Below are 24,877 nucleotides of genomic sequence, written 5' to 3'. Positions count from 1 at the left end.
GTTTTTCACATATCTTTTGAGCTGCACGCTTTTGTCCGGAATGTAAGTGCAACAATGTTGCGCCTTCAACATCCGGCAGACTCCGCCCTCCTTTGCTAATAAGGTGTCAAGAGCAAGTCGGTCCTGCAAAACCATTGCTCTGATCGCAACCATTTCGGTATTGACCAGCAGAAATCCATGAGCTGTGTCAGTAGACAGCACATCCACTATTGTGGACAATTTGCAAATTCTGTGAGTGTTCAGAACCACTCCCACTCCAAGTATCAGTGCACTAAAAATACTACCCATTATTTCACCTACGCTTTCTCTTTTACTACGCACTAAGCCATTAGTGTTTTCATTGCTTCCAGCAATTTCATTCACATGGTATATTTTCGGGAAGACAATGCCAAAGTAGCAGCTTCCATACCAGTGATCCGGCAATTTGAAATAAGCCTTGTCTCCACATATATAATAAATTCCAGGAAACACAGGCTCTGACCCATTTTTGCATCCCCAACCTCCAATTACCTTGTAATTGTGCTCACATTGACTGGAACCAATCAAAATGTTATTATAATAATCAGTCTTCTCGCGGTGAAGACAGAGTTTCCCTTTCTTCTCGAAATCCAGCAACAGAGCAGGTCCCGCCCCGCCAGTTGAGGTGCTTTCCATGTTCTCAGCCCATTTAGGGGTTTTCTGCCTTTTGTCATTTGCCTTTCTTTGGAAACTCTCCCTTCTTTTCTCTGCCATGTTTAAAAATACCTTTTCTTGTTCATGTAATGAACAGGTCAAGTTGTCTCTGTGTGCTTCATTTAAGTCTATAGTACCTATAGTCAGAAAGTATTCTCCCAAATAATGTGTAACGTCACTTTTGGTATGTACAGGATTCAGATTTCCACGTATGGGAAGTTCCGAAAAAATCACGTCACTGTTAGAGTAATAATACTATAACGGTCCTCTTTTGTAAAATAAGCTTGCTAAAACACTACAGGAAATTCCATATGTCAGGGGCAAGTGATGGTATGTCACGCCTTCAGCCACCGAAGTAGGTAGCTTCATGCAGACATAGCAATCCTCTATTTCCATAGTCTCTACATAGTGTACCAACAAGTTTGCGAAAACATTTAAGTGTGTCTGGTTCTTAACTCCGTGGTAATGTAGTCCTTCCTCATCTGATGCTTCTAAGTCTCGTCTTGTTTGTCTGAGTGCTTTCTCACGTCTTTCTACACTTCGTGTTGTCAGTTCTTCAGTGTCTGTAGTCTGTGTAGGGTCAACATTAGTATTTTTACTAACCATGAAGGGAATGAAAACTGTTAGTCCTATCCAAAATAATATAACTATAACTATACTACATATACATACTTTGCAGCATGTTTTGCAACAACTGCGACTAGGCCTTCCATTCGTTCTTGACTCAGACATTTTGGCTCAGAAGAAAGTTTACTCTGTGCAACTTCAGGTGAGCTCGTCTTCCTCTTCGGTAGAGTACTCAGCAACCTGTTCTCCGTCGCTTTCGTCAGTGATATCAAGTTCCTTAAAATTTTCCAAGATTAAGTAGGTCCACTCCGGATCCTGATATTTTTCGTTTTGTCTTTTTATTCGCTCACTCCTTCTCTTGGAGCTATCTTCAGGTATTTCTGCAATTCGGGGACTTCTTATATCTGCAAGTTTCTCTTGGACTGTTTTTAGTCTTAATTTCAGTCTCTTAACATACCTTGGCTCAATGTGCTTCTTTTTCTTTAGTCTTTTTGCTGGCACTATGATTGAGCTTTCTTCTAATGCTCTTTTATTTTCACTTGTCTGTTGCGCTTCGGTTTCTGTTTCTTCCCTTCCTGTCTGACTAGTCCCAGGTCTTGTATATATTTCTTCTGCCTGGTTACTAAGCTGGCCTGGTTCAGGTGTAATTTTGTTTTTGCTTCTGAATGTCTCTATTTCTTTGTCCTGAACACGTTCTTCTAATTCTAACTGATCCTGTTCAAGCACTTCGATCCCTTGATTTTCTTCTGCTCGAACTATCACACTATTTCTAGTCTGTCCCTTTTCGATTTCAGGAGTTAATGGAGGTGTGTCAATCACCTGATCTGTCCCTGTCTGACCTTCTTCTTCGTCCTCAGACTTGATGTGAATCTCAATGATCTGATGGTCTTCGCCTGTGCCTTGCTCGTCCTCTCTATTCCACTCTCTGTCTTCTCTTATTCGCTCTCTTGTTCTGAGTGGGTCTCCAGGGAGATCGACTATGGGTATCCAATCATCCGGCCAGATTCTCGGCAGCTCGTCATCAGCTACTTCTGGACCAACATCCGTAGGATTTTCAGCAGTACTGGTACTTGGCCATGCGTCATCAGCTACCTCCGGGCCAACGTCTGTAGGACCCTCAGCTGGGCTGGTCCTCGGTCGTCTGTCGTCAGCTACTTCAGGACCAACGTCTGCAGACCCCTCAGCTGGACAACCTTCTGCTCCAGGCTCCTCGTCAGGTATCACCTTCTGGGTATGGCTGGCATGGATCCACTTGGGAACGCCGGCGCACTTCACAGCGGTCGTCGTTACCAGGATTACTTGCCGCTTTTTCCCCCACCTCGGGGCTAGGCAACTCGAACGAGTGTGCTTCTTTATTTTAACCCAGTCACCAGGAACCAATTTGTGAACTGGGGTTGTCGGGTTGGCGACGGCGTCTGCCGCAATCTGGCGAGAGATAGAACGCACTTGGTCACCCAATTGCTTGCAGTATTCAAGTACCAAATCATCAGAAATGCTTAACAGTTTGTATCCTGGTACCCATGCTTGTCTCATCACTCTTCCCATCAATATCTCAAGGGGCCTCAGGCCTGTTCTTCGATCTGGAATGCTTCTAAGTCCCATCAGAACAAGAGGCAAGGCAGCTATCCAGTTCATTCCAGTAGAATCACATATTTTTGCCAATCTATTCTTTATTGTGCCATTTATTTGTTCTACCACTCCAGAAGCCTCTGGATGATATGCACAGTGTAGCTTTTGTGTGATCCCAAATGCTTGACAGAGTTGAGCCAAAATTTCATTCTGAAAATGTCCGCCTCTATCTGAGTCAATAAAGACTGGAACCCCGAACCTCGGTATAAATTCTCTTAGCAACATTTTAGCTACCGATATGGCATCACATTGAGAGGTCGGGTAAGCTTCTACCCATTTTGAAAACAGGCAGACGATGACAAGGACATACCGTTTTCCCTCACAACGAGGCATGGTAATGAAATCAATTTGTATTCTCACAAAGGGACCCCCTGATCTCCCAATTTTCATCAGTTCAACTACTGTTCTCTTGCCAGCCTTGAACTGCTGACATGTCAAGCACCTCTGGCAAAGGGACTCTGCTACCTTCCTGAACTTTTTGTTGTACCAAGTCTGTTGAAACACCAGAACCATGGCGTCCCTACCAATGTGTGATCCCTCATGTATCAATCTGGCCATTGGGGCAAGCAGGTGTCGTGGTAACACAGGCATACCATTCGGACCCACAATGACACCGTCCTCACGTCTTGGTCTACAACCTTGTTCCTTCCACTTCTCTTTCTCCTCCCAGGGCGTCACATGCTGCCATTCTCTCACTTCATCCCATGTAGGCACTTCTTCAAACATTCTAAGTTGGCAGCTGTTTCCAGCCCCACCCCGTTTCGGATTTATTCGCATCTGATCCATGGCGCATTGTTTTGCCACCCGGTCAGCAAAATCATTTCCCAAAGATACAGGGTCAAGGCCCCTTTTATGAGCAATACACTTGACCACTGCCAATTCCTTTGGTAACTGGATTGCCTCTAAAAGGTCTTGAACAACTTTTCCATTTCGAATGGGGGTACCTGATGAAGTCAGGAATTCTCTTTGTAGCCATAACTGGCCAAAGTCATGCACCACCCCATAACAGTACTGACTGTCAGTATACACTGTTATTCTCTTGTCTTTTCCCAATTTGCAAGCTCTTATCAGGGCGATCAATTCGGCTACTTGTGCAGACTTTACTCCAAATAAATAAGATGCTTCCTCAATTTTGTTTAATGTGACCACAGCATAGGCAGCACTTAGACCTCCGAGCTCATGCCTCAGGCATGAACCATCTATGAACCATTCCTCATCATGTACAGGCAAAGGAGTTTCTTTAATGTCTGGCCGAGGTTTAGTACTGAATTCGGTTAGATCAATGCAGTCATGCTCATTATCTCCCTTATCTTCCATCACCATTGAGTCAGGGAGTAGAGTGGCAGGGTTTAAAATATTACATCGGGTGATGACTATATTCGCAGCACCCATGAGAATCCTCTCATATTTAGTCAGCCGACTAGGGGTGAGATACTGAGTTTTGGTACGAGTCAATAGGATCACAACTGCATGTGGAACATACACAGTTACCGGATGTCCCATGATAATAGATTCACTTTGTTCCAAACTGGTGCAAGTTGCAGCTACTGCTTTCAGACATCCAGGTAATCCAGCAGCCACTGGATCCAAAGTGGCAGAGAAATATGCCACAGGCCTTCTGGTCAATCCATGCTCTTGAGTCAGGACTGACAGTGCACAATTGTCACGAGTGTCACAGAATAGGCCAAACTCCTTGGAGTAGTCAGGCATCCCCAAAGCAGGGGCTGTACACAGACAATTACGCAATTTTGTGAAAGCGGTCAAGCTCTCGTCATTCCATTCCACTGGGTCCTTTGCTCCTTTCTTTGTCATTTGAATCAAAGGCTTTGCAAGGACTGCGAATCCCACAATCCATTGCCTGCAGTAACCTACAACTCCGAGGAACATTCTGATTTCTTTCTGAGTACGGGGTAACTGCATATTTTGAATTATTCTAACTCTCTCCGAGGTAACTTTTCTGATGCCTTTTTCTATCTGGTGTCCCAGATATTTCACTGATTTCGAACAGAACTGTAACTTCTCAGGGGCCACTTTATGTCCCTTTTCACTCAGGTGATTTAGTAGGGCAATTGTGTCAACCACGCAGTCCCTATGACTTTTAGACGCCACCAATAGGTCGTCAATGTACTGGACCAAAACAGACTTTCCAGGTAAGACTAAAGATTCAAGGCATTTTTTCAAGATCTGATTAAAGATAGAGGGGCTTTCTGTGTACCCCTGGGGGACCCTGTTCCAGACATACACGTTACTGTTGAAAGCAAATGAGAAAAGAAATTTGCTGTCTGGATGCAATGGAATCGAAAAAAATGCATGACATAGGTCTATCACAGTAAACCATTCAGCATCCTAGGGGATCTGATACAGAATCACTGCTGGGTTCGGGACAATAGGGCAGCAAGGAACCACTATCTTGTTTACCTTTCTTAGGTCCTGCACTAATCTGTACTTGCCATTAGGCTTTTTGATGCCCATAATGGGTGAGTTACACGGGCTACTCATCACTTCCTGTATTATGTTTGCTTCTAGTAATTTTTGTATTTCAATGGCAACACCTGCTCTCACTTCTGCACTCATTCTGTAAGGCTTGGTATTGGGGTAAACTGCATTTTCTTTCATGGCTATTTGTATGGGGTCTACGTTTTTCATTAATCCTACATCCTTTCCTGTAAAGTCCCACACTTCTGATTTCACTGTCTGCTGGAGTTCTTCAGGTAAGTCCTGTATAGTCATTCGTTTTATTTCTGAGTCAGGTCTAATTAACATTAGCTTGTAGATACCGTCTTCATCTGGGGTTTGAATTTCGACGCCCTTTGGGGTGCAAATGATGGTACAATTCATTTTGCACAGCAAATCACGTCCCAGTAAGTTTACCGGACTGGTATCACAGACAACAAATCTGTGCATTTGTTTAAAATTTCCAATTGAGATCTCCATGGGCTCTGTAACAGGTGTACTAATCAGTTGATTAGATACACCCACTACTTGGATTGCTTCTCCCGAGAGGGGTAGGTTTGGAACGTCCACTGTTCTTGCAGTAGAACGGGTAGCACCAGTGTCCAACAGAAAGGTGACATCATTTCCATCAACCTTTCCTTCAATGTATGGTCCCGACTGGTCCACCGGCAAGGAGGCGCCAAGTACGCACTCCTCGTTCTCCCCTCTCAGGCCCGTCAGTACTGGTCGTCACAGAAGAAAGTGTCATTCAGTAGATACTGCGAAATTGCTGTATTTCTATTCTCATTGCCTCCCCAGATTTCTACGTCATCAACCTGTGGTGATTTTCCTTTAAAAATAGGTTTTGGCGCTCTGGGCACTTGGATCGTTTTTACCTGCTGCTGGGTTTTTCTTTGTTTCTCATTCTGCGTCTGTGGAATTAAATCAGGGGTTTCGGCATTATCAGTTTGTAAATAGGGACACTCGTCTCTCCAGTGTCCAATTTCCCCGCACTGATGGCAAGGAAATTTCTTTTTTGCTTCCTCTCTACTCATTTTCGCTCTGGGCTTTCCTCCGCCCCCACCCCCAGGGCTTTGGTTCGGGGTAGTTTTGTTCATCTTGCTCAACTGCTTTTCCTGCTGTTCTGCGAGCTTTACTTGAGCCCACATCACCTTCTCCTTGAGAGCCTTTTTCTTTTCTGCCAACTCGTCCTCACAGTACTTTGCGTACCGTAGGACCTCATCCATCTTTTTAGTATGCCAACAGATTTTATTATCTTTTATCCATTGACAAATTTCGGGTCTTAAACCGTTTACAAACCTGTAAATGAAGTGGGTCATGTCCTTCATCTCGATGTTATCTATACCACTATATGTTTTGAACACCTGTAGCAGCCTTTCATAAAAGGAGTGCACTGTCTCATCTCTTTCTTGCGTGGTTCTATCTATCTTGGTCCAATCAGTTTCTTTTGCGGGCACTTTTAGCTTCAGATGCTGAATTACCTGATCATATTTTCTCATCACTTCCTTCGATGGTTCCCCTGTTTTTTCATCTCTCGCGTATTGCTCACTGGGCCAAGCTATGGCTATTTTACACTCGGTCCACAGATCTACAGGGACCACTATGTCGAAGAACCCATCCAGGTCCTTCCACAGGCATTTTTGTACTTTTACAAACCTTTCTACCTGTCGGTACCAATCCACGGGCTTCTCGCGTAATTTTGGGAAGTCATTAGTAAAGGACACAATATCCTGTCTGGACCAGGGAACGTGCACATATTTTCCCCCTGGCACTTCGCGCATAGGGCATAACTGTTCTGGTTTGTCAGCTTCCTTTAGAACAAATTCCGGGGTCGCCTGTCTGGATCTAGCCTCATCTTTCTTTCTGGCCCACCTGGCTTTCCATCTTTCTACATCTCCCCATTTCTGCAACACTGTCAATAGTTCCTTGACCTGCGCCTTTTTCCCTGACATATTCAGGTTTTCTAAATCTTTGTCTGAGAAATCTGCTCTGTACGGTTATTGCAACGGTTTCGATTTAGAAATATCTATTCCCATGCTAGCAGCAGTGTCTGTCAATTTCTCATGAAGTACTCGGGCATTTCGGGTAAGACTTTTGCAAATGAACAACAGCTCTTCTTCAGAGTAAGTATTTAATCGGTCTAATCCTACGTTTCCTGCCATTAGTTCTTCTATTTCTACTCTCAATTTGTAGAGATTTAAAGGTTTCGTCTGCGGAATTTGTTTTTCTAATTCTTCACCTCATCTTTCGATTTCCTCCGGAGTCATTGGTGTGACACTCTTAGTACCCGAAGTCGATTCCATTTGAATCTCCCTCGTATTGAAAGGATTATGTCTTTTCTGCATCCTTTTCCCTGTATTCCTAATGGGCAGATCCAATAGTGAGACTTCAGACTCGCACTCGCTCGTCTGTTCATCTACGATTAAGGGTTCTGGTCTGGGCTGTGCTATGACGGGAGTAATGACTGGAGTTTTCGGACTCCCTTGACGGTCCCCATACAACGGAACCACCGGTCCGATAGTTACTGGGATTGTCAAGGCTTCAGGACTGGTATTCAACTGGGAGATTTTCTGAATGATCTCAGCTCTCTGTTTTGCTAGAACCTCCCGCTCCTTTTCTTCCAATATTCTCTCTAAGGTTTTGTCATGTAACACCTGCGGGGTCAGAGTGGGAGCATAACTTGGGGCAGTGGGATGTGTCTCACTGGGTCCTTCGCCATAATTAGGCCTTGGGAACAAACTTCCTGTACCTAGGGATCTTGGTTCCTTTTCATATAGAGGCTGTAAGAATGGAACTCCTGAACCTGATGGTCTGGCCTCACCTTCGTAGGGAGGTCTCGAGAAAAAGTCGCTTTCACGGGAGTATCTTACATCCCCACTAGCTGGTATTCTTGGATAAAGATCTCTTGTATCTACAGGACCTAAACTCTCGGTATAGGGAGGTATGAGGCAACCCCCTCCTACACTGACAGATCTGGCCTCATCCTGGAGATGAGGTCTTCGAGAATTATCCCCTTCACTGCAAGGTCTATTTTTTTCCATTGTAAGGAGGCGGACTTCTCATAAACATATCGTCTAACAATTCATCATCCGACTCTCCAATAGGCACCCAATGTTTGCCCTTCTCTGTCTTCTTTTCCCCCCCAGGAGGATCATTCACTGGCATCATTGGAAACAGTCCTTCTACAATAATATTTTGTCTCCACTGTTTCATCTTTTTGGCTCGGGCTTCCTGCTTCAAATTTGGATAAAACTTAGTTAACCCTTTATCCATTCGGGGCTTGTCCCTCTCAAAAGCCTCAATCTCCCATTCCTCCAGCGCTTCATACTGCGTTAACCTAGGTCTGGGATGCAAATCATTCATTCGGGTTCTCAAATTAAATAGAATCCTGCTGTTAAAGGTACCTTCTAACGGAAAAGCCAATACTCCGTCATCTTTCGTGTATTCTGCCCAATTTTCCAACCATACACAGGTATTGTACCGTTTATCGAACATCATGAAAGATGCGGGAGTATTCGGTGGTGGAATGACAACACCTTCTCTAGTTTTAATCAGCTTGTCCTTTTTGAAATAATTCTTCACCTTGTTTACAAGGGACAATTTTCTCTTATTTCCGTACATAATGTCGGTTTTAACACCTTTCCACTGATCGTTTTCAAATCCCATATGCCGTGGATCGGGTCGAGTATGCGGTCTATATGAATGCCACATACGATTTTTACGAGTGACTTGGTTTACAAAATCACTTCCAATCCAAATGCGTTTTTTTTATTTTCGTGCGCCCAATGAAATGCACGAATTCAGATAATTTCGACCAATGGGTGCGCTGCCTTTTCGTGAGGCAGTTCTCACGCTTTGGCACTCACCCCTCCTTTACAATTCCAGCTCCGCTACACACCCGCTGCGTCTACCAATCCCAGCGCGGCACAGAGTGACGTCAGAGCCGCTTCGCGACTGACTCCCTCCTTTACAAGGTAACGGAAACTTTCTTTCTAAAGTGCTAGTGCTTGGTTATTTTACAACGAATACACATTCGCCACTGTGCTCAAGTGTCTAGACAGGAAAGAAATTTTCACTGCAAGTAAACTACTTCCATTTACTTTTCATACACTACGGGTAGATCTTCTCTGCCTACCCTTCACGCTAGCATTGAAGAACCTGCTACTCCCCCAGACTCATCCACTTTTCCGGGATATATCCGAGTCTAAGGTTTCCCCAGCGGACCCCTTTGCCTTCACCCAAGCTCCGATGAACCTGCTACTCTTCCGATGTGACCCTTACTAGGTTACGCCACAATAGGAATTTTGCCAATGAACCTCATTGCTAACATTTATTCAAACATGCATTCAGAAAAGTCCCTAGTCAGTGCTTCCAGTTCTGCCTAACCTGCACCAACTTTCCTTAGAGCAAATGACCTCAAACGAATGGATTCTATTCACCACTCGCTATTCAATTCCCCGGGGATTCCCAACAAACATTTAACAGTAACTAACGAATGGGTTAATACATATATCAATACAAATAATAAGAACAATGATTTTAAAACATTTCATAATTTTTCAAAGCAAACATTTCAAGTGAGTGATCAGTTCTCCCGAAGTGCCTACTTTTGTAGCAGCATCAATATACTAGCAGCTTCCGACTTAGCTAGCCTAACTATTCCTACCTAACCTTTAACTATTCCCTAACCATCCTCTGCGCTACCAGAAAATTACTGCTAGAGATCGCGGGTCACCCGACCAATAATTTCGCCACTTCCGGCTTCGGGCCCATATATTTCAAATCACCATATACATTGATCGGATGACGTCACAAACTTCTACCAATAATTGTGAGTTCCTTTCTATTTTCTAGTGTACCTGCCTTACCATCCACTGTTACGGGTACCTATGACCACAATGGATCAGGGAGCTAGCTGTAAAGGGAAAGGCAGCGAAATACAAACCCAACATGTGAACCTGTGATTTATTTCATGAAATGACCACGGACAACTGGGAAGTTTAAAAGCTTTATCTCAGATTTAAATTTCTTTAGAACATACACTCCACTACAAGGAGACAATCTAAAATCCAATTTACAAAGAGTACATAGCTGCATAGATGAACTATAAGGGTAATCATTTATGTTAAAATGCTAATGCGACAGGAAAACAGACTAAGAGAGCTACTGGGCTAAATTCAGAGTTTCTTTAGTGATATTTATGGGAGAAAATTAGAGACCATAACAGGAAGTTGCAAACTGAAATGGCGAAAATGATTTCTAAAAGGTAGGGTAACATAGGAACACGCTATGAAAATGAATGCATATGCTTCATGAGATGCAATGAGTTGCGGAAAGCATGGAAAACTTATCATGTGCAAAGATATGTCTTTATTGAAGCAAAGACAGAAAATAGAAAGGTGCAGTTTAAGAGCTTCAGAGCGATATTTACCTAGACTGGTGTGGAAACCAACCCTGGCCACGGGTCAGTTTAAGGACAGGAAACCCTCAAGGAAGGATACCCCTCAATAGACAGCAGGTGCAGAATGGACACCCAGGACAGGACAGGAAACCCTCAGATTAGGATCAGGACAGGACTACCAGGACACGACCAGCACCCGCAGTTTGGAAGCAACGCCTGCGCTCCACCCTCTCTGCAGCTATCGATCAGAACCCCGATTGGGTCAGCGAACTCCCAGCAAAGTGCTCCGCCAGCACTTTTAAGGTTTAGTAAAACCTTAGTCTATGGTCAAATTTCGGACAGAGTGCTCCGCAGCGCTCTGTATCTTCAGTCACCTATTGAGTGCGTTGGGTCAGTGACAGGTCAGCTATTCAGACAAGTCGGACAATTTCCCTAGGTGAACCCAGGGTAGATATACTGTTTTGGGACAGCGTACCACCCCCCAAATGTTGCAAAGTGTCAGAATCCCCAATTTGGATTGGTCCTAAGGTAGGATTTGGTTAACACACCAATCAGAACAGACTATTGTAAGGCCTAATTTGCATCCTAAGGTGCCGCCTAGCAAGATTGGGGTTCCCACGAGAAGTCGCAGGGAATACAATGGAAAGAAATACAATGCATTCAAATATGGTACAAGTTAGACTTTCTCGCTGGGTGAAGGTGCATCTTCCCATGCAGGCTCTGGCAGCAACCTTCTTTGGCTTGGTTTCAATGCCACCGCGCCACGACTGATTCTGCGCAGTTTTGCCCTCCAAGATGGACTCCCCAACCCCATCACCCCTCAGCGACGAGGATACATGAAAAGTAAGCGAAAACAAATTAGTACATAAAAATAAATGAATGTATTACATGTCATGATTTCATAATCCAGTTTTATCATTATAAAAATATACTATGCATTAATGGTAAGTGCAACGAACAATATCACAGGAGCAGCAGCACAAGGCTTCACCACGTTATCAGAAGCACAGCCATCTTATTGCTATTACGCATGTGCACCCTTTCCCTCTCAAACTCTGACTGCGTCATATCACATGACTATGACCCACGCATGCGCAGAAACAGAAATGCAAGCAGCGGCCATTTTAGACACAATTATTATTTATATCAGTAAAACACATAGCAAGCTTCGCTACTATACATGCATATCCAAAATAAAGAGATTAGTAAAACGTACGTTTGTTATGAGGTTATGACAGATTTGAGGTTCATGAATCGAGCAAGTCGCGATGCGAAATCTTGCTCTATCAAATACGCCCCCTATGCATACATTATACCTGGCGCAGGTATAATGTGGCGCAGGGGTTTACAAAGTGACACATCTACTTAGATGCGTCACTTTGTAAACATGGCGCAACAAGGCGCATTTTTACGCCACTGTTGCGTCACAAAAAGTGACGCACCGGCGGCGTAAAAGTTACGCAAGGGCTCATAAATGAGGCCCCAGTTGTGTGGCAGAGGATGCAAAACATGTCATTCCTCTACCAGCTATCCAGCCAGATGTGTACTAGTGGCCTTAGAATAGGAGGACAAACTTGTAGCCCTCACCTGCCACTGCCATCTTTTGCACACCTCACAGCACCTCTGCAGGGCTTGTGCTTCTAGTCCAATACAAGTCAGCAGCAATACCACACGTCTCAACATTTTAAATCTGGAAAGTGGAAGATTTTGAAATGAAAATCAGAGGAATGTGCTATGCATTAGAGGCGTCTAAAATAATTCACAAACCGGGAGTCCCCCGCCTGAATCGGATGTTTTGGCATATATGCAATACCCAGAGACTGCAGCCCACCTCTCTTCATACTTGGAGTGGCCATGGAGGATTACAAAGTAGGTCATTTGGCGACCTCTTTCCTGCTCAGGGCAAGCTGCAACAGTTACAAGTTGTACTGTGCAGGGTCTTGCATGGCAGCTACAAGCAGCTGCTGTCTTTGCAGGGAAAATAAAACAACCTGCGATAACTGTTGAAATAAAAATCTTCTAATTCCCCTTTCCGTGGTGCTGCCTTTGTGACCTCCAAGGACAGGGGTCTGAAAGGCACCTGCAGGAGTCGCAAGGGGCAAGTCAAGGACGCAGATGCGAACCCTGACGATCCCTAAATGACACCCGTGAGTGCTAAGAAAATTATATTTTGAAGTTTACGCTGCAGTTTTTTGATTCATTTTAGTTGAGTTTACTATGACACTTTAGTTCTGGAACTTTGGTGCCCTCTCTTGGACATATATTTTGTAACCTTTTTTGGGTAGTCTTTTTTGGTTGTGATTCGACAAACATAAACGATGTAATACTGATTTCATTGAAGAAATTGAACTTTATTTTGGACTAAATAGTTTCATAGCCATGTGCTTTGTAGCATTTCTCTTTAACACACGCCTATGAATACCTCAGACATATGGAGTAGAAATATTAATAACCTCTCATTTTCAACATGACGTGAGCATTTTATGCAGAGCAAAAAGCCAAGATTAATCGCAGGTATAACAAGGTGTGTATTGAGGGTGTGTCCTTGTTCATGTTTATATTTCACAGTCAACAAGGATAAGTAGCATTATTGAAAAAAAATGTAGGGAAAAATGCACAAAATAACAGTACAGAAGTTCTTCTGAGCTCCATTGCTTTTCTCTCTCCCGTCCCTTTCTCCCAGAAAGCCCTTCCTGCCCATACAATAAGTAGAGGACGAGTTTTGGGATGACAAGGTCTGCCCAGTCCTATGCCTCCATGGTGTTCCTGCGGTACACATTGATAATAAGGTGTCAATCAATGTAATACTTTATTTCGGCTTTGACAACCATAAAAGTTCATAAGAACAAAACAAGCATTTTGATGCCACATTAAAATGAGATTAACTTTTTAAAGTGCATGGGCGCCATATAATAAAGCACAATACAAAATATGGACATTCCATAACACGTCACAGTTAACAAATTAAGCTGATTCTCCATGTCCATAGCAACAATCTACGACAAAAGAACAAAAAAATGGTCCACAGAGTCCTCCATCTGCAAACAAAAGGGATAGTTGTGGATTAGAGAGTTGTTTCTGTCCCATGTGCAAGGAAAGGCATTTAATGGCAGAATACCAAGTCTACACTTTGTGTACAAAGTTTTGGCCTGAGCTGAGCATCGTCAATACAAAAATGTATCAAAGCACAGGCCACTTTTATGGTTCAAAAATGTCTCGGTAATACTCCCCATTTTTTGATCTTTAGAGACCAGTTCAAACATACATTCCCAGCAAGCTAGTTTCAATTTTACAATAACACCATTTTATCAGGAGCCATACCTCCTCCATCTTAACAAGCTTGCACAGTGATTTTATCTTCCTTAACCAGGGGCTACAAACTCTCTTGTCCAAACTGAGAATCTCCACTAGAGCTTTTCTGTAGATATCAAGCTCCGGAGTATTCCAAATTCGTACCCAATATGTTCAAAGTTTTATTGGGATCACGAAGTGGAGTAAGAGGGGCACTTACTGGTAGGTTGAAAAGAGCCCTAATAAATTGGTGTCCAGCTACATTGAGAGTAGACACATCTGTCCATCCCCAAAACACTACACAATAAACTACCCCTGACATGGCTGTGACACTGTATACCTCCAGAGCTGGGGTAACTGCTCCACTCGAGGTAGCCTTATATTTCTTCTCTATGGCCCTCAGAGCAGAATCATTCTCCTTTATCTTAACTATGGTGCCCTGGACATATTGTCAGTCTACCTTACACCGAAAGAGTCAAAAGACTTTGGGGCATATTACCAACAAGTAGCGATAATTATCGCTAAATAGGCTTAGCAACGATTTTTTTATCGCTGCCTATCGCTGGATATGTTAGCGGAGAAAACATGCTATTACCAACGTTTTTCTCCATTGTGCTAAAATATCCAGCGATAGCGGCGAAATGCGTGAATATCGCTGAAAATACAGCGATATTCACGCATTAGCGACGAAATGCTCTTAGCCATGTTATCCACCTCCCATTGGATAACATGGCTAAGAACTGGTCTGAGCAGGCCTTAGTTTTTGGCGATAGCGGGAATATTTCCATCGCTACGCCTGCCTTGCTAATAGGCGATAGCGACGTTAGCGACTGCTTTCAGTCGCTAACAGGTTGGGTACACCAACTTTGCATGTCATTAGCGATAAATATCGTTGACATGCAAAGCGGGCCCCAAACCACTCGCTATCGCCTAAAATCTGTCGCTAACATCAGTTAGCGACAGCTTGCTAATAGAGCGATAGGATTATCGCCGCTTTAGCGGCCGAAAACGGACGCTAAACCGGCGATAATTGCCTATCGCCACTCTTGGTAATATGCCCCTAAATTTGCTCCAGGGGTGCCCCCTCTATCCTCATTTTTCCTCTAAAGGAGCGATGGGGGTTCAGAGTCATACATTTTTACTTTGCCACGTTTATCTCAAGTCCCCTTGCACTCAAAAGATGAAAAGTGGTCTAGCAGCCACTGCAATCCACATGGTATTTGAGATATTAAAAGCGTTTCATCAGTAAACCTTAAAATAGGGACTCCCATGCTCACAGATTTTGATGCATCATGATTACATTTTTCTAGCCATTCTACCACTCCCTTTATATATAAACTAAAGAGCATGGGGCCAGCACGCACCCTTGCCTGACACCACGATTAATATGAATCCTAGATTTGAGGTCCCCAGCCGCATTCCACCTGGCCTGGGCATATGATTCCTTGTGTAGGATTTTCAAAATTCCAAAGAGGTCCTCCGTGATGCTGTATGACTCCAGCATGGCTTACAGGTTCTCTTTTGGAACCAGGGCAAATGCTGCCCTCAGGACTATACAGGTAACATAAGGATGATCCCTCTTCAGGACGACATTCTACCAGCATAGTTCCTGAAGTAACGTATCTGGTCCAAGGTACTAACCTTTGCCCTACACTCTGCTCGGTCAGCGCTAGAATATGATGTTCTGTTATCCAGGTTCTGATTAAAATGTGCCTAGCAAAAAATATTTTGACTGATGTCAATTGAGCTAATGGGTCTATAGTGGGATGCAACATCCCTCTTCCCCTTCTTGTAAATAGGAACAATAATTTCTCTGTGCAAGAAGGGGGGGGTATCCTAAACTCTCAGGATGGCATAACTGAGGGCATTTAAATAAGGTACCATATGTCAGGGTGAGATAGATATATATCTCCCAGAATGCCATTGGGACCCAGTGACTTCTCCCTTTTCAATAGGTTCAATGCCTGTGCAGTTTCTGTCTTCCAAAGTGCTATGGCGCTCTTGCCACTATCCTGAGCGGATGTATGACGTTACAACGCATACTTTTACATCGCATGCCTTTACAACGTGGTTTTTACATCGCATACCTTTACAACGCATAGTGCTTTGGGGTGCTGGATAGTGAATAGTTTAATTTACTATTCCAACTCCAGTCCCCGTGGACACTAGGGAAGGTGTTGGACAGTAAATTAAACGTATTCCCTATCCTAGAGCGCCCCCCAGCGCAATGCGTTGTAATGGTTTGCGTTGTAAAAGTTGCGTCGTAAAGGCACTGCGTGGTAAAAGTTGCGTTGTAAAGGATGTTTCCCTCCTGATCTTTTGCCCTGTCAAAGCTATAAAACCACCCTCAGGATTTTGAGCATCGTTGTTTGACCACGTCTTACATAGCTCAGTGAAATGGGCTTTCCATATAGCAGATTGAACCACCTTATCCAGATGATTTTCTATAGTGCAGGTCCCAAATGCTGTGAGTTCCCAGAAAGTTTTGGTGTACCTATTTTACAGGGAACAAGTTATTGCCAGGGAGAATGGAACAAGGTACTGACCAAACTGGGCAGTGTTTACTTGGTCAGTGTTTACCCAGGAGTGAATAATCACCCCTTTAGCATAGTTAATACTTTAGTGAGTTCCTCCAAAGAGGGTCTGCATGGCCACTGGATGATCAGCACATGCCAGGGCCATGAACAACATGACCCCTTCCTTTATTGGTTCCAAATTGTTTAGAGCTTGATGCACATTTGGGCCCGGACAGCAAGTCAAATCCTTTGTGAGGCAAGTCAGGCAGGAAAAAGAAGCAGTCAGTGCTCTGGCAGGAGAACTGCAGACCAATGTTGCCCCAAGATATCAGAATTAAAATCTCAGCTTAGAGACATAGTAAAACAATAATACTGACTGCCAACATATAGTCACTGCTGAGTTAAGAATAATGAAGCTGCACTTACTTTGACAATATTTTGGAGCTGTTATTATGGTAACAATATATCTGTAGGTCGATATTTTGGTGAATGGACAGGATGCTGCAACCCATCATGGAGGAAAGCTGTAGTGGGTAAGCAATTGACAGGTCAGAGGAGACTTGGGTAGCGAGGGATGGATTGGGGAACCAAAAGTAGCACTGACACAATACGCTCAAACCAGCCTGCTCCCTTCATCTTCTTTAGCAAACTCTCTCTTGCTATTCATTCTCGCTCTTTCCTTCTCTCTTCTCTCGCTTCTCCCTCTTTGATAATTTTCTTTCTACCTTCCTCCGCCCCCCTCTCTTTCTTGAAGACTCAACGTACCTGCTGCATTTAACCTCAGGGAGATGGGTAAGTGATATGGGCAACAAGAGCAGCCCTGGGCTTGGGCTCCAGCACACTGAGGAAATGCCTGGTGGAATAAAAAGCTTGTATCACCCTTGGTCGCCTTGCACCGTAGCCCAGCTCCATTTACTATTGCCATATACACTAGGGGCCAGATGTATCAAGATACCCTTTTTCGATTCTCAAATAGCGATTTTTAAGGAATCGCTATTTGAGAATTGCAAAATGGTATGTATGTAATAATTAGCTATTTTTTAGCGATTTCTTAAAATTCCTTAATTGCGGTTAGCAAATTGCTAATCGCAATTAAGGAATAATTTCCCATTCGTTTCTATGAGCCAGGAGGCCCATAGGAATGAATGTGAAATTATTCTCAATTTGCGATTCGCAATTTGCTAATCGCAAATTGAGAATAATTTCAAGGGTGCAAGGGTGCCTTAAGGACACCCTGCTGCACCCCCTGAAATTGACATGTGTGTGCATATGGCGTATGAGCGTCACATGCCACCTTTACAAATTGCAAAAAGTGCATTTGTAAAAGAATTCGCAAATTACCAGAGTGAAATTGCAAAACTTTCTTCTTTCTTACATACCATTTAAGGAATCGCTTTTTGCGATTCCTTAAATGGTAGCGCAAAATTAAGGAATCGCTAATTTTGCGATTCCTTAATTTTGCGATGCGATTTTTTTAATACATCGCATTTCCCGCTTTTTTGTCGCAAACGCTGCTATTTAGCGATTAGCAGTGTTTGCGACAAAAAAAACGCTTGATACATCTGCCCAAAAGTGAGGACAAAATGGATATAAGGCTGCACCCAGCCAAACATCCATTAAGGCCCCACACTTGTGACCTAAGAGTGTGAATACCTTTCACTCATGACCCTCAAAAATTGAAGTCAAAGGCCCAGAGGAATAAAAAATGACATAACTCTTGGAACAGGGGAGGCCAATATGCATCTCTCTCAAAGAGGCAGGTTAAAGTTATTTTTGTTCACTATGAATTTCAATGCCACCCTACAGTCCCAAGAAAATAACGTAGAAATGGCAGTACCAACATTCTCAAAAAGAGTGGGCACCTTGGGTGCTGTACATGGCCCCTCAAAGAATATACCTTGTAATTTTTAGCTCGTTATATCTGATAGGTTTTTATATCTTTTAATAAGTATATTCAAAATAACTTGCAGATCCGAGGTTGACATTTGATTTCACCATTTTGTGTATTCTAAATCTTACTCTGAAGACTTCCAATATCATTGTCGATTTGGCCCATAATGACATTAAAGACTGTAGAGACACTACTATTCATTTTTGTGCTTAATCATCACTTTCTTTAAATGTAACCAAATACTATGGAATCCTTTTGACCTATAAAGTAAGCCACAGCAAGGACCAAATTTTGCAGTGTTCAGTTAGCATTTTCCAGCATGCCCTTAAAAAGCTTTGATATTCCATATATTTAAGAGACTGCTCTTATGCTTTTGCTTCTTGTACTGCTGACAATATAATTGTGTACTCTGGAAACACTGCTTTGTAATCTGAATTCTTCTCATCCCTAAGAATCCCTAAAATACACTCTGAAAAGCAATTGCAGCAACAGCATCACTCAGACAGAGGGCCTGATCTAGAGTTTGGCGTATGGAGTAGTGTTTGTTGGGATGGTGGAGGACATTCCTTCTGCCAACCCGAGGGTTCTCCGCCCACCAAATTTAAAGATATCTGCCAGCCCAAAGTCATCACTGTTCATTGAAAGGAACTGCTGTCATGGTGGTTCTTTTCAGTTTAAAAGTATGGTGTATGGTAGCCATCCTATTTGATGGTCATCTGCTAAAGAACTTTTGGGGAAAAAAATCCCGAAACAAACTTCCAATGTGAGAGTTTGTTTTTGAAAGACAAAAAACAAATGGCCCCCATACCTTGGGAGTTTTCAGTCAGGGTGTAAGGGTCATTATTGTTTTTTTCCTGTCTGCCACATCAGTTTGTCCATGTGATGACAGTCAGGAAAGAAAAGGCATTACGCCACCCGCTCTACATAGGGCAGACTGTGTAAAGTCCTTTCTCTGACAACCTCTACTCTGTCAGGCCACCATAGAAAGTATTCCATCGACAGAGTCAACGGGGGCGCCGTCGAGGAAATACTTATGGCCTGTCTGTCTCTAAATAAGGTGGATGGACCAACCGTTTGTAGGGTAAAGTTACTTCTTCTTCTTTGTGTTGGAGTCCCTTGTCTGTCAAACTCTAAATCAGAGCCAAAGTAAGCTAATAAAACAAGTAATCTGATAATCACTAAAAAATAATTATTTAAATAATTATAACAAATAACTAAAATGATGCTATATATTGGTCTCCCCACAATACATGTATCTCCACTACAAGAAACAAAACAAAAAACAAAAAACAAAAATCAAGGCACAAGCAACTGAAAATCCTAAGGACAAGAAAGACAAACAAAAAAAATAAGTATTATAAATAAAGCATGAAGCTAACGTATAACAGAAAAAAATGTATAGATAATTTAAAAATAAGCAAAAACTAATAAACTAAAAAAATAATCAAATAAAAAACCAACACAATTAACATACCTGTTCCTCTCAACAAATTGCAACAAATATTAACAGTCACCAAAATTAGAACAAACAGCCCTGCAAAACAGAAAAATTAGCAACTGTAATGTAAAAATGTTAAATAAAAATTAAAACACGTAGCATATTTAAAATAATTAATTTATATTTTCTATATTCTAAAATCCATAGATAAAATGTTGTAAACATACAGCAAGTTTAAAAAAAGGAAGCGGCTATTAAGTTATACAGGATAAACGTATAGCAAAGACTGCACCACTAGTGAGAATACATGCTGGATATGTACAAATTACTATTCAAATGCACATTATGGCAGTGCTACAAATAAAACCAACATCATAGAAAATGTTAAAGGAGCATAATAATACCCCCTAATATTACAGAACTAGAAGTGAGGTATGTCCGACAGGACCAGAAAGAAGCCAGTACAAGCTCACATGAGCCAACAGGAACACTAGTACAAAATATATTTCTAAGTGTTCTAAAACAGGGAACAGGCCAACTCCCTGGCATGCTGAACCTAAAAAAATGAATTGCCAGAACGTAGATAACCTAAAGGGAAATACCTGTCTGTCTGCAAGAAGTGAGGGAAGAGAGCGAGAGTGGCAGTGCACAGGCACAGGTGAAAAGAACAAAGCCAGCCCGGCAGCACTGCAGAGGCTGAGAAGACCCCTGCCAGGCAGCACAACCAACCCCGCTGAGACAATGAGCAGGCAGGCACGCAACGCCAAGCAAACACCTGCCAAGGAGTCTTAGCGTGCAGGCCACTACAGCCAGAAGTAAAGAGGATGACCATCTTCGGTGCATGGGGGTACTGGGACTCCCCAAGCTCTGGTGGCTATCGGGATCGCAGGAAGGATGGGCGAATCTACGTAGGCAACCTGTCGGCTGCCATGCATGAGAAAGATATGGAGGACCTGTTCTATAAATATGGGTGCATCCGTGACATTGAGCTAAAAAAACAATGAAGTCTGGTTCCCTTACCCTCCATGCACGTTAAAGACCCCAGAGACGCAGAAGATGCGGGGCAGATTTACAAGTCCCATGCACCACATTTACGCCGCCATTGCATCACTTCTGTGATGCAGCAGCGGCGTAAACCATGTGCCACGTTTTGCCTTATTTACAACGTGACACATCTAGGGAGATGCCTCACGTTGTAAAGCCCTGCGCCATATGAACCCTGCGCTAGGTTTCATGTGGGCGTTCCGGCGCAGGGTGGGCGTTCTGTCAGAGGAACGCCTCGTAAAAGTGACGCAGTGAAATCTACAAGATTTCACTGAGTCACTTTTGCGTCCATGCTATGTCAAAACCATGCGCCTGCTTGAAGCAGGCATAAGGAGTGATGCAGCATGTTAGTCATAGGGTGCCCCTGAGCATTGCTGGAGCAGTCTCGTGCTTGCGACATGGCTCCAGCAATGCGCCGCCCTTATTCCACAGGATGCGACACGCATCACCCTATCCTTGCGTCACGGTGCTCCGCATTGTAAATGCAACGCATTTGTGGTGGCGCAGGGAGGGAATTGCGTGTCGCATCTTTTCTGTCGCATCCTTGCTAATTTGCAGGGATGCGCCAGAACTCGTAAATATGCCCCACAGTGTATGGAAGAATGGCTATGATTACAGTCAGTGCATCGAGTATCCTCGGGCCACCCAAGGCTGTGGTGGATCAGTGAATGTGTTCCCCGCAACAGGAATGAACCGCATTCCTGACCAACTGAGGGCAGAGTTCTTGTTTCAGGACTTCCTCCTTCTTGGAGCTGGCTGGATCTAAAGGGTCATGTGCGCGAAGCTGGGGATGCCAGATATGCTGATGTGCAGAAAGATGAAATGGAAGTAGATGAACTTCTTAGCAAGGAAGATATGGAATATGCACTGTGTATGTTAGATGACTCAAAATGTCAATTTCATGAGGATGAAACTGCCTATATCTGGGTTTGTCCTGAGAGAAACAGCAGCTATGGCTACTCAAGGTTGCCATCTGGCACAAGGAGTCGCAACTCTCCTCCATACCAACGGCATGACTCCCTGCTACTCTTCTCACGCTGACTTAACTTTTCTTTTACAGGTGACATGAGTGCCTGATTGGAATTTACACTTCTGACATGGTGAAGTAAAAGTGTCTGAGACTTCCTTTACCTTTTTGAATTAAATTCTTATTTAATGCATTAGTTTTTGTGGGAGAGGAGGATGGAGGCTAAAAAGGATTGTCCATTGATTACTGCATTGTTGCTTGGGGGTGCCAAGTTAGTGTTTGTTCTTTTTGCTTGATGTACCTTGAGAAGTGAGAAATGTTTTCTAGGTCTTCATTTGAAGTAATTGTTGGCTCAGCTAAATGTTTGGTTTCGAAATATATACCAGTAGCACCTAAAAGATATGAAAAATAGCCATATCCAACACTTACCAAGCACACATAAAAATACACCTTCTCACAATAACGATAGAAGAATTATAAGTTATGCTACTAACAACAATTTACTGATTTTAAAACAATGCAACATCAGATTATGAATGAAACATTTAAGATGTGCACTTCACCATTCAGTCAAATACACACAATAAAGGGTAAGTACCATAATACAAACATCTCATTAGTGTATTCACTGATCCATTATTAAGAAAGTGCAAATTATAATGAAATGCTAAAACATTGATAAGAAAACAAACTAATAACTGTAATCCACAATAAATTATCATAGATTTTGAACAATCAACAATTTCCACTATACTAAAAACCTACCAACAGTGCAGTTCAAGGGTGTCAGTATCACTTCAACCAGAGCACATAGATTCACCTACAAAAATCAACCTTGAGTACAGGATACACAACTAACCTGGACTTCACACATTAAATTAAAACAAAATTGGTTTAGCAGACATTCCAATCACAGACACAGTAAAGCAGTAAACATTGCGACATTATATTGAATTACCCTTTTACCAAAATCATGAAACAAAACTAGCCCTGCTTATGAATCATTTTGAAGAGACTTGGCTTGGTCATTTGCACTGATCAGGATACATAGGCCAATCATGATGGAATGTCTATGACAACACTATGTCCCGAGAAGCAAAGACAGATAATGCAGAGCAAGAGTGGCACAATAGCTTCCAAGGAACACTTGAAAGAAATCAATCCATATTCCACTGTACGAAATTGTGGATATTTGTTAAGGGGTGTGTTAGAAATGGGGGTGTCTAGTTGGAAGGGTCTTAACGTGTCTAAATGCAGACCCTTCTTCCTAGTCAGGATTAGGGGGATACACTTCTAAAATAACTCCTACGCACCCCCTTAGTAGCTTGGCACGAGCAGTCAGGCTTATCTCAGAGGCAGTGTGTAAAGCATTTGCACACAATAAACGTTAATACGGTGAAAACACTATAAAAGGACAGCAGACCAGTTTTAGAAAAATATTCAATATTTTATGTGTGCAAAAGACAAAGTGACGAAGACTTTGGTAGTTCCCAAGTTTAGGTGGAGAGCTTATATATATTGAAGGTGAAACAAGTCAGCTGTCTGTCCCTTTATTGCACTGTTGGTGAATAAATAAAATTGCATTCATTCCATTAGCACGTGGTGCCACTTTTTCTCTTTTTTAATTGCAAAAGAAGCTAGGGAATTCATTTATATGTATGCTCTTTTATTTAACAAAATTAATATTTTAACATGATAATAAATATCTAGTAGAAATTAAACCCAAAATAAAATAAAATCCTCAAAACACAATAATATATCCAACATAATTACAATACACATCAAACATTTATTTTACAAACATATGTAAAATTTTCAAAACATATATTTTTCAAAAATTACAAAAATCATATAGCACACAAAATTGAATTTTTTTAAATTTGAAATTAGCCCACACTATTCTGTTTGACCTCGACATCCCACTCCTAAAATTAAATTGGAAAATATAGCATACATTACAAAAATTAAAACAAATTTTAAAACAAAAAACAAATACCAAATACACAAAAAACACCAATATACATACAGCAATATCTAAAGCACCAATATTGTTTACATTGATAGTAAAAAAAATTGTAAAACAAAACTGCTATTCTATGCTACAGTATTCTATCCCACAATATTTTGACATAATGATATTTTTGACACAATATTTGTGTCTAAGCAAATATTTGAAAGAATATTTTGCTGGAATGGCTGAAAAAGTGCATCTGTAATTTTTATGAACTAGAAAGAACATTCCTGAGATTCATAAATCCTACTCCAAAACAGTTCCTGCTTGCTTGAAAAACTTTATTTCGATCAGTGCGACCATAAAAGTATACTAACAATAAACAATGCATTACAATTCATAACAGTTTAAATTTGTTTTAGAAACAATGACCAGTCCTCTTTACAGAAATATAATTACATCACCTCTATAATTCAAATAAAAAGAGGAATCTGCACTGATACATGTCTAAATCCAATAGGATCGCTAAAATACATGTGCGGTGCAAAACAAGAGTCAAGAACTTGGAAAGACCAGCCCCTGCTGAAACCCATCAATAGTGGCAATAAGGAGACAATTAGTGTAAAACAATTCATAAATTAGTCATAGTGGAGAAGTGTGGGTCACCGGTTAGAGGCGGCAGACCCAGAAGCAGAGGTCAGTCCGGGACCAGGGTTCAATTCCCGACGCGGGAGGGTACGGAACCAATGTCAGCCGGCTCGATAAATCTCGCCTTGGTGCCTCTCTAACCATGGGTCCCACGCTGCAACTCTGGGCAATAGCTAGCTTAATCTCCACAACGGCCCCCTCACTGCTGGGGATGCCTGGCTTCACCTTGGGGATGCCCAACAGGGACCATCTCACAGGGAAAGCCAGGACGGGTTCCCCAGCGGCACACAGCGCCAAGAAACCATGCGGTGAACGTGCACTCTACAAATTCAGACTAACATAACATAACATACAATGGTAATTCATTATAGTTACATTATAGCCAATGTAAGAAAAAAGAAAATGACA

General features: G+C 42.4%; 1 pseudogene; it reads left to right on the top strand.

The window, feature by feature from the left end:
- Positions 1-20,683: 20,683 nt before the first annotated feature.
- LOC144790899 (serine/arginine-rich splicing factor 9 pseudogene) lies at positions 20,684-21,944 on the top strand (annotated as a pseudogene).
- Positions 21,945-24,877: the final 2,933 nt, after the last annotated feature.

This window comes from Lissotriton helveticus, chromosome 11 (assembly GCF_964261635.1).
Source record: "Lissotriton helveticus chromosome 11, aLisHel1.1, whole genome shotgun sequence".
Lineage (NCBI taxonomy): Eukaryota > Metazoa > Chordata > Amphibia > Caudata > Salamandridae > Lissotriton > Lissotriton helveticus.
Note: the sequence above shows the minus strand (reverse complement) of the source record. Positions and strands in the feature narration are given on the sequence as shown.